Source organism: Salvelinus sp. IW2-2015, linkage group LG17, assembly GCF_002910315.2.
Source record: "Salvelinus sp. IW2-2015 linkage group LG17, ASM291031v2, whole genome shotgun sequence".
Lineage (NCBI taxonomy): Eukaryota > Metazoa > Chordata > Actinopteri > Salmoniformes > Salmonidae > Salvelinus > Salvelinus sp. IW2-2015.
The window spans coordinates 21,286,139-21,294,979 of NC_036857.1; the positions used below are offsets into that span (position 1 = coordinate 21,286,139).

General features: G+C 41.8%; 1 long non-coding RNA gene across 1 annotated transcript in view; it reads right to left on the reverse strand.

Annotated features, from left to right (window-relative positions):
• LOC111976495 (uncharacterized) overlaps window positions 1-1,422 on the reverse strand; it is a 52,441-nt gene extending 51,019 nt beyond the window's left edge. Inside the window, exon 1 of the long non-coding RNA XR_002878936.2 lies at window positions 1,295-1,422. This is a non-coding gene — a long non-coding RNA (uncharacterized lncRNA). The remainder of the gene's footprint in view (window positions 1-1,294) is intronic.
• Between the last annotated feature and the right edge of the window lie 7,419 nt (window positions 1,423-8,841).

An 8,841-nucleotide genomic window follows, 5' to 3' on the forward strand; every position in this document is an offset into this window, starting at 1 on the left:
GACAACAGAATAGTTTAATTCCTCACAGTGAATACCAATGGGATGCAAGCGCCAGGATGATGCCACCTGGTGATGTGGGAAATCAGACAGACCTATCTAAATGCCAAAAGTACAAAGTGCAAGGCCAATACCAAAAAGAACTATGCCAAGTCGTTTTCCTGTCATAGCAAACAGATCTACAGTTAAAATCCTCCTAATTCTTACCAATCTGTTTTCGACAAGCAAGTGGAATAATCTCTACTCCTCAGGGTTGCCCAGACTGAATGACACACACCCACAACTTGTCCTTGAGAGAAGCTATTCATACATACCATAGAGCACCTGTTGGATGTGGTGTAAATTCCTACATAGTCTCTGTCGATAGGGGAGTATCCAGTATAGTCAGAGGGGAGACTACAGCCACCTGAGAGCTCTATCTACACTTAGCTGCTATTGGGAATTCTAGGATACTGTACAGTACAACACAGAGACATAGAAGACTTCACAAACACACACGTCGACACACAAACTGCATATAGACTCTGCTTGTCTGTAAGTGAGGCAACTTTTTGCATAAAGAGAGTCAATCAAATCAAGATCGCTTGATAGATTGAGTAAATACACTCTGATTTGTTTACAGTTAACAACCTGTCCATGTGTGTGTATGTGTGCGTGTGTGTTTAACTGCAAAGTGAGCCACACTGTCTACTCTAATTCAATCCAAACTCAATCATACCCTCAGCTCTCATGGGCCTGCCTCCCTCTACGATGTTCTTTACACTGTCTTATTCTATCAGAGTTCCTGTCTGTGCAGCTTCCAGTGAAACACTGTTCTCTCCCTCCTCACCACGTTGCACCCTGCCAAGCTTCCTGGGACTATCAGTCAGTCAGGAAAACAGGGTTTAGCTGGTGTTGAGTCTGTCTGTCACAGCTGATGTTAAATAATGCACAACCAGGGTCAACTGCATTGTAATGTACATGGGAGCACGGAATGTTTTTTAACAAGCACAGAGGAAAGACTAATAATCTATTCAAGCAGAAATCACATCCCTTGGTGAAAAGCAGGCAGGCTGACACATGCCCACACACACACACACACACACACACACACACAACACAACACACACACACACACACACACACACACACACACACACACACACACACACACACACACACACACCACACACACACACACACACACACAACACACACACACACACACACACACACACACACACACACAGTCAAAAGTGCTGTGCAGAGGTAGTTTGAGCAGCTCAGCTCGGTAAATGAGAACCGTATTCCCTCTTACCCTCCATACGCTCCAAAAGTGAAACTCCTCTTTCTCTGCGGCATGCCAGCTAATGGGGCGGGAAGTGACCAACAGTGAGTGAGTCAACTCGGCACTGAATGGAGCTCTTACCTCTGTCACTCACTCCCTCACGCTGACTGTGTGTGTTAGAGAGGGAGTGCGTGTGGCTGTCCACTCAGCTCCACTGCCCCTCCCTCCTCTCCTCCTCCCTCGTCCCCTCTCATGCCTCCTTAACAAACGGGGGGGGGTGGGGGGGGTATAATGAACAATTCAATAATTTGCTTATGGGTAGAAATAATGAGAGTACTATTTATACAAGGTAGTTGAGGACAGAAAAGGAGTGTCATTGGAGGTAATGTCATAGATGACAGAAAACAAGAAGTTCAACGTTGTGAGAAACATGATGCAGCTATTTATCTTCACAATCTACTGGGAACTTGTTTTTCACTCTTCTCTCTTCTCTTCTCTCTCTCTCTCTCCCTCCCTCCCCCTCTCTCTCTGTCTCTCTCCCTCTCTGAGGCAGCTGGTCAAACAACCCAATGCTGGTGGCTGTACTGATAAGGCCAAACAGATCATTACTCTTCTCACAAAGAGACACCACACACCAGCTCCAGGATGTCAACTGTTCCAAGAGCTCCAAGTTACAAGATATGAGTCAAAGCTAGAAAAGAAGAAGTACCACTCTCTCTTACTACTTACTTACTACTACTCACTCAACATACAGTAACTTCCCTTAAAATGTATACTATAGTACAGGGATCATCAAGGAGATTCAGCCTCAGGATGATTTTTTCTTGAGCGGATGGATGGTCAGGGGACCAGATTTAATCATTTGTAGACTTGAAATTGACCGCAAGAAGGCCAAACAGATATAATATTTGACTAAAACATAATCATTTCAAACCTTGCTTACATTTGTATATACGATCACATCTACAGTATCTCTCTCTATTATGTGCAGGAATACTTTGGAACAGTTTTACCAAATTAAAATGACTTGGAACTGATTTGCTGGTGTTTTTACAGTCTTATACGCCCCCCTACAAATGTTATAAACATTTGTTTATATTATTATTTTATTTTTGTGTGAACACTTTTGGGGTGGGGGGATGAAGTAAAATCACTGCAGGCCAAATTCAGTTGGGGAACCCTGCTATAGTACAACCCTAGTAATACAGGAGGGCTGTTTAGAGCTGATACCAGCCAGTGTTAAAGCCTGTAGCACTGTGTCTCTGTATCACTATAGTGATTGGTTTCATTGATTAACTGCAGTAAATATTTGGCCAGAGTAGCCACCTCCTCTGGCAGACAGTTCCACTTGACTCACTGGCAAARCAGGATCATTGATATCAAAAACATAACTTGGATCATTATATACAAGCAACATTCAAGTTTTGGACAATATAGAACACTTTATTTTTAAATATGCTAAAGACAGAATTCAAAAAGCCATCATTGTAAGTGAATGTAGGATTGGACACACAGAGACACAGAGACCTTTTCTGTTTGGAATAAGATTCTATCTGACTGGAACTAATTCCATCATTTTCCCCTTAGGGCCAGTGAGGTCCAACGCTATAACTGTAGAGCACTCATTGTAATTGGATGGATAGGCACTTAATGCATCAATGTAACTGATCAACAAATATAATCAATTAGATGCAGTTACACCATCTGTTTTCTCCAATAACGCACAGTGCCTTCAGAAAGTTGTCATGCCCCTCGACTTATTCCACATTTTGTTGTGTTACAGCCTGAATTCAAAATTGATGAAATAGATTTTTCTCTCTCACACTTCTACACACAATAACCCACAGAGACAAAGTGAAAACCTGTTTTTAGAAATGTTTGAATAAGAAATACATAAATATCTAATTTACATAACTATTCAGACCTCTGAGTCAATACTTATGTAGAAGCCCCTTTGGGAGCAATTAAAGCTGTGAGTCTTTCTGGGTAAGTCTCTAAGAGCTTGTGCAACATTTGCACATTATTATTTTCAAAATTCTTCAAGCACTGTCAAATTGGTTGTTAATCATTGCCAGGCAACCATTCTCAGGTCTTGCCATAGATTTTCAAACTGTAACTCGGCCACGCAAGAACATTCGCTGTTTTCTTGGAAAGTAACTCCAGTGTAGATTTGGCCTTGTGTTTTAGGTTATTGTCCTGCTGAAAGAAGAATTAATCTCCCAGTGTCTGGTGGAAAGCAGACTGAACCAGTTTTTTTTTGCCTGTGCTTAGCTCTATTTTGTTAATTTTTTATCCTGAAAAACTCCCCCGTCTTTAAGGATTACAAGAATACCCATAACATGATACAGCCACCAATTGGCTTGAAAATATGGAGAGTTGTACTCAGTGATGTGTTGTATTGGATTTTCACCAAACATAACACTTTGTATTCAGGACAAAAAGTGAATTGCTTTGCCACATTTTTTGCAGAATTACTTTAGTGCCTTGTTGCAAACGGGATGCATGTTTTGGAATATGTTTGATTCTGTACAGGTTTCCGTCTTCTCCCTCTGTAAATTAGGTTAGTATTGCGGAGTAACTATATACAATGTTGTTGATCCATCCTAAGTTTTCTCCTATCACAGCCATTAAACTCTTTAACTGTGTTAAAGTCACCATTGGCCTCATGGTGAAATCCCCCAGCGGTTTCCTTCATCTCCGGCAACTGAGGTAGGAAGGACGCCTATATCTTTGTGGTGACTGGATGTATTGATACACCATCCAAAGTGTAATTGATAACTGCACCATGCTCAAGGGGATATTCAATGTCTGCTCTTATTGCACACAGAGTGGGTCCATGCAACTTATTACATGTGACTTGTTAAGCACATTTGTACTCCTGAACTTATTTAGGCTTGCATAACAAAGGAGTTGAATACTTATTGACTCAAGAGATTTCCGCTTTTCATTTTGAATTAATTTGTAAAAATATCTCAAACATAATTCCACTTTGAAATTGTGGGATATTGTGTGTAGGCCAGTGACAAAAAAACGAAATGTAATCCATTTTAAATTCAGGCTGTAACAAAATGTGGAAAAAGTCAAGGGGTGTGAATAGTTTCTGAAGGCACTATATGTTGTTGATTCCGAGTTTTCCCAATAATTTCTCAATTTCTTTAATTGACGGCTGAGCTACCCTAACAGTAATGTGCGGCACTATGGCTGTAAACATTTTCCAGTGTAAACTGTAAAGCCAGTGTGAGTAATGATCTCTGTCTGGCACTACAGCACAGAACAGACTGCTGAAACGTCCTCTGTTTTTTATCAATTCAGCAGCACTACAAGACATTTGGGAAGTTCTGGTCCCCGTCTGCTTTTCAGACAATTTTATTAATCTAAGCAGTGTGTGTGTGTGAGAGAGAGAGAGAGAGAGAGAGAGAGAGAGAGAGAGTGACAGACAGAGCGTGCTATCACAGCAGAAGCAACAGGGCTGGAGCCCCAAAGGTCCTCTGACTGGCTGCTCTTTTGTCTTGAAGCACAAAGAAGCACAGATCCCTCAGTGATAACCAACCTCTCCTTCAGACTCACACGGCAATTGATTCACTACACTGATATCACCCTCTAGCAAAACAACATAACACAACAAGAACGAAAAAGAAATACAGTACGTTTTACAAAATATAGAGTTGAACTTCAAAACTAAGTGGTGAGCCAGACACCTTAAACTTCAAGGTTAGAATAACGCAATTATAACTTAATCTCAACAACACGCATTGATCAATGAATACCTTATTAAACAAGTATAGTGTGAACACACTGCATAGACGGTCTTATTACAGTACATCCACTGTTGTAATGGAACATCCTGTCTCCTCCTTCAGACTGGCAATTTGTTCATGTGTAAATAAGGCCACGTGCATTCAATAATGTATCCCCAATCTGGTCTGGCTGTGTGGAGAAGATAGAGGGAGGCAGGGAGGGCTGAGGCAGATTGGGCTCCAGTTTCAGCAGGCAAGCAGGTCATTTGCTCTTGAGCAGAGTATGTGAGCGGAGCAGAGATGGAGCGGAGTGTGTCCAATTTGACTGGAGCATGGCACGAGATTCCCAAAGGCTAGAGCGTTGGCCTTCACRCCCGCTCCAATTTCGCTCCAGTAGCGCACACTTCATGAGCTCAGTGCATTCCTGTCCCAGCATGCACTTGTGTGTTGCTATAGCCCCTTGCATTAGCTACTGTCATGGAGTGCAAATTCAAAAAGTGACTAAAAAAGATGAGCAGGACTAAGCGCAAGAAAGGGAGTGCGGTGACGTAGTGTCCACAACTAAATAATAATTCTGAAAAATAATCTGAAAAGACACGTATCAAATCAAAATCAAATTGTATTTGTCACATGCTCCAAATACAACAGGTGTAKACCTTACCTTGAAATGCTTACTTACAAGCCCTTAACCAACAGTGCAGTTCAAGAAATCCTGTAAGCATGCTGGTGTAGTCCTACTTACTATGTGCTATGTGCAGAAAGGAACGAGGTGGGTAGATAACTCACATGCTAACAGAAAGAGAAGTGGTGGGTAGATAAATCACATGCTAACAGAAAGAGAAGTGGTGGGTAGATAACTCACATGCTAACAGAAAGGAAAGTGGTGGGTAGATAACTCACATGCTAACAGAAAGGAAAGTGGTGGGTAGATAACTNGAAAGTGGTGGGTAGATAACTCACATGCTAACAGAAAGGAAAGTGGTGGGTAGATAACTCACATGCTAACAGAAAGGAAAGTGGTGGGTAGATAAATCACATGCTAACAGAAAGGAAAGTGGTGGGTAGATAAATCACATGCTGACCACAGTTCGCGTTGCAAAATAAATGTACACATACATGTTATTCAATCATTGCACCCACACTGTTCGCAAGCGTCTGCGTAGCCAGGTGATAAAATAGAAGTTGGTTCTATTTGGGATGCTTGACGCGCTGCAAGTCCCGCCTCTCCCATCCCCTCATTGGTTTTTAGGAGCATTTACCCACGTGGGTGATTGAAAGATGAACTGGGGTCCACACTCCAGACCAGTTGGTGGTGGTAATGCACTTTAAAGTTGGTTGCCAACTGCCACATAAAATCCAAAAAAGAAGAAGAAGCCTGAAGGAGGAGAGATTACTAGAAACAAACTCGGTTTACCATTTTATCTGTGGATTAATTGTCAGAGTAGAGGACCTTGTGCATTTCAGGTAAAATAACAACCCAATGTTTATATCCCAGGACAAATTATCTAGCAACAGCAAGCTATCTAGCTAAATTGCCATAAATGTTTAATGCTTTTCGACCTGTCCCCAAATTAATATAGTTGTTTCAGAGTTCGTTTTGATATTTCAACCTGCGTGTCCTGATTGTGTCTGGTATGGGTGGACAAAATCAACATGCACGTGATGACGCACGTGGACGCAAGCGCACAAGCGTTGTGGTCAGCATGTAAGTGTGTCATTGTAGCAAAGTATTTATAAACAAAAAATCGGATCTCTTAAAAGTTTTGTTCATTTTTGTTCTATTATCTATACAATAGGTCATATTCGTTTCGATTGGGTTATTTTGCCTAAAAACCATTAGGACCACCTATAGAAAAATAAAACAACAACTCAGCATCTCTGCCCACCCTGGCAAAAGTGGCCAAAAGGGTGTTTATCATCCCCAGTGGCTCTGCAAGGCTGCTGGCCTGCTCTCCAGGCACCATCACATGAGCCTGAAGACACAGACTGGCCAAACTTGTGTTTCTAAAATTGAATTCCAAGGCATTGTAGACTGAACATAATAAGGCATTTTTTGTTTAATTTGCATTTAATTCTAAGTAAGCAACAGCCTATATGCGCAATTTATAGACTATAATACAACAAAATGTGGTTTAAATGCTGAAAGTTGTATGTCCCTGCCAGCCTACTGTGTCGCACTCACAAATGCTTTACAATGTATTTCTTTGTAGGCTTAAGCCTTGACATAATTGAAATAATATAGAATAAATAATTCATTTTCGTTGCTTTTTAGGCTCCCTGTCTGGCTCCTGACCTATTGTGTTTATATGCTGTTTAATATGACATGTAGTTTATTTGAAATGATAAGCGCTTCTTACATTTCACCTTTTCATGTTTATTTAAATACTTTTCACTCAAACCATGTAGTTTGTTTTCAATACTTTAAAACCAAATGGTAGGTCCAGATAGTCCCAAAAATAGATGGGTGTTGGTTAAATTGTGATTTTAATGAATGGAGCGAATTTGGAGTGACAGTTTGTTTTTGTGATTGCGGAACGGTTTTAAGCAGAGCATTTGGAAAGGACATGGAGCGCTGGAGTGGTGCACAAGCATCGCTCCATTACCGATGAGCGGGATTTCTGACCACTCAACTCTGCTCACATACTCTGCCCTTGAGGAATAAATCAGCATAGGCCTGAGCTGTAGAGAAGCGGACGCTAAAGAAACGARCAGCTTTGTGTGTACAGCGCCTTTATATCAGGTCCGGGACCTGCATTCATCATTTCTATCCCTTTTAAAAGAAATCCACTTTTCCCTGTGGAGATGTTTAATGTGTTAAGAGGCAGGCCAAACAATATCAATCACTTGGGTTCACAAACAAACTTCCAGCACTAGGCTAACCAGGGCAGGCCTGCTGGGACCATTGCATCATTGAATCCTTTAGCCAACAACTTTTTATATTCTCCAGGTTTAAAGAGTCAAATAGTTGATACATATACGCATGGGCTCAACTTTCACTGGGGACATGCCCGCCCCCACATTCTGAAATTGCATTTTTACCCCCCCCACCCACAGTTTTATCATTGGAATGTGATACAAAACGAGGCAACGGTGCGCTTTAGGACCATGCGGACGCCGACAAGCGGTCAGGTAGGCTGTTTGGAGTGTTTATCCAACTGAAAACCCCCCCCCCCCCACTTCTAAAACCAAAATTGAGCCCCTGCATAGACGTATCATTTCCGATAACCTCCTGAAGTCCTTTTGCCACCAATTTCAACCCAACAGAGGGGTCTCTTTAAAGCACTTCACACAGGGAGCTCTGTCTCTTTAAACTTCCTCTCTGGACCCCAGCATGAAGTGGTAAAGTAAGACTCAGCATTGCCCTTTGAAGAGTGAGGTTGGTTAATTATTCCAAAATCTTGGCCCTGTATCCTGATGAATWCACTGCCTATAGCTGCAGTATAGGCCTACCTTTAAATAATTTCAGCAGTGGCCTGATAGAACAAGGTGTGCATACTGTATATGCTTGGTTATTTGGAGAGTGGGGGAGGCTATTTCAATATTTGAAATGAGTAAATATTCAAACGGTAATTGTGCTGAGAAGCCAATTGGCCATTTCATTTTCATTACACTTTCATATTTCACTAACTGCATTTCACTAGCTGCATAGCCAGCAGGATACCAGTCAGCAGCATACCACCCTGCATCCCACTGCTGGCTTGCTTCTGAAGCTAAGCAGGGTTGGTCCTGGTCGGTCCCTAGATGGGAGACCAGATTCTGCTGAAGTGGKGTTGGAGGGCCAGTAGGAGGCACTCTTTCCTCAGGTCTAAAAAAAAATCCCAGGGCAGTGATTGGGGACAC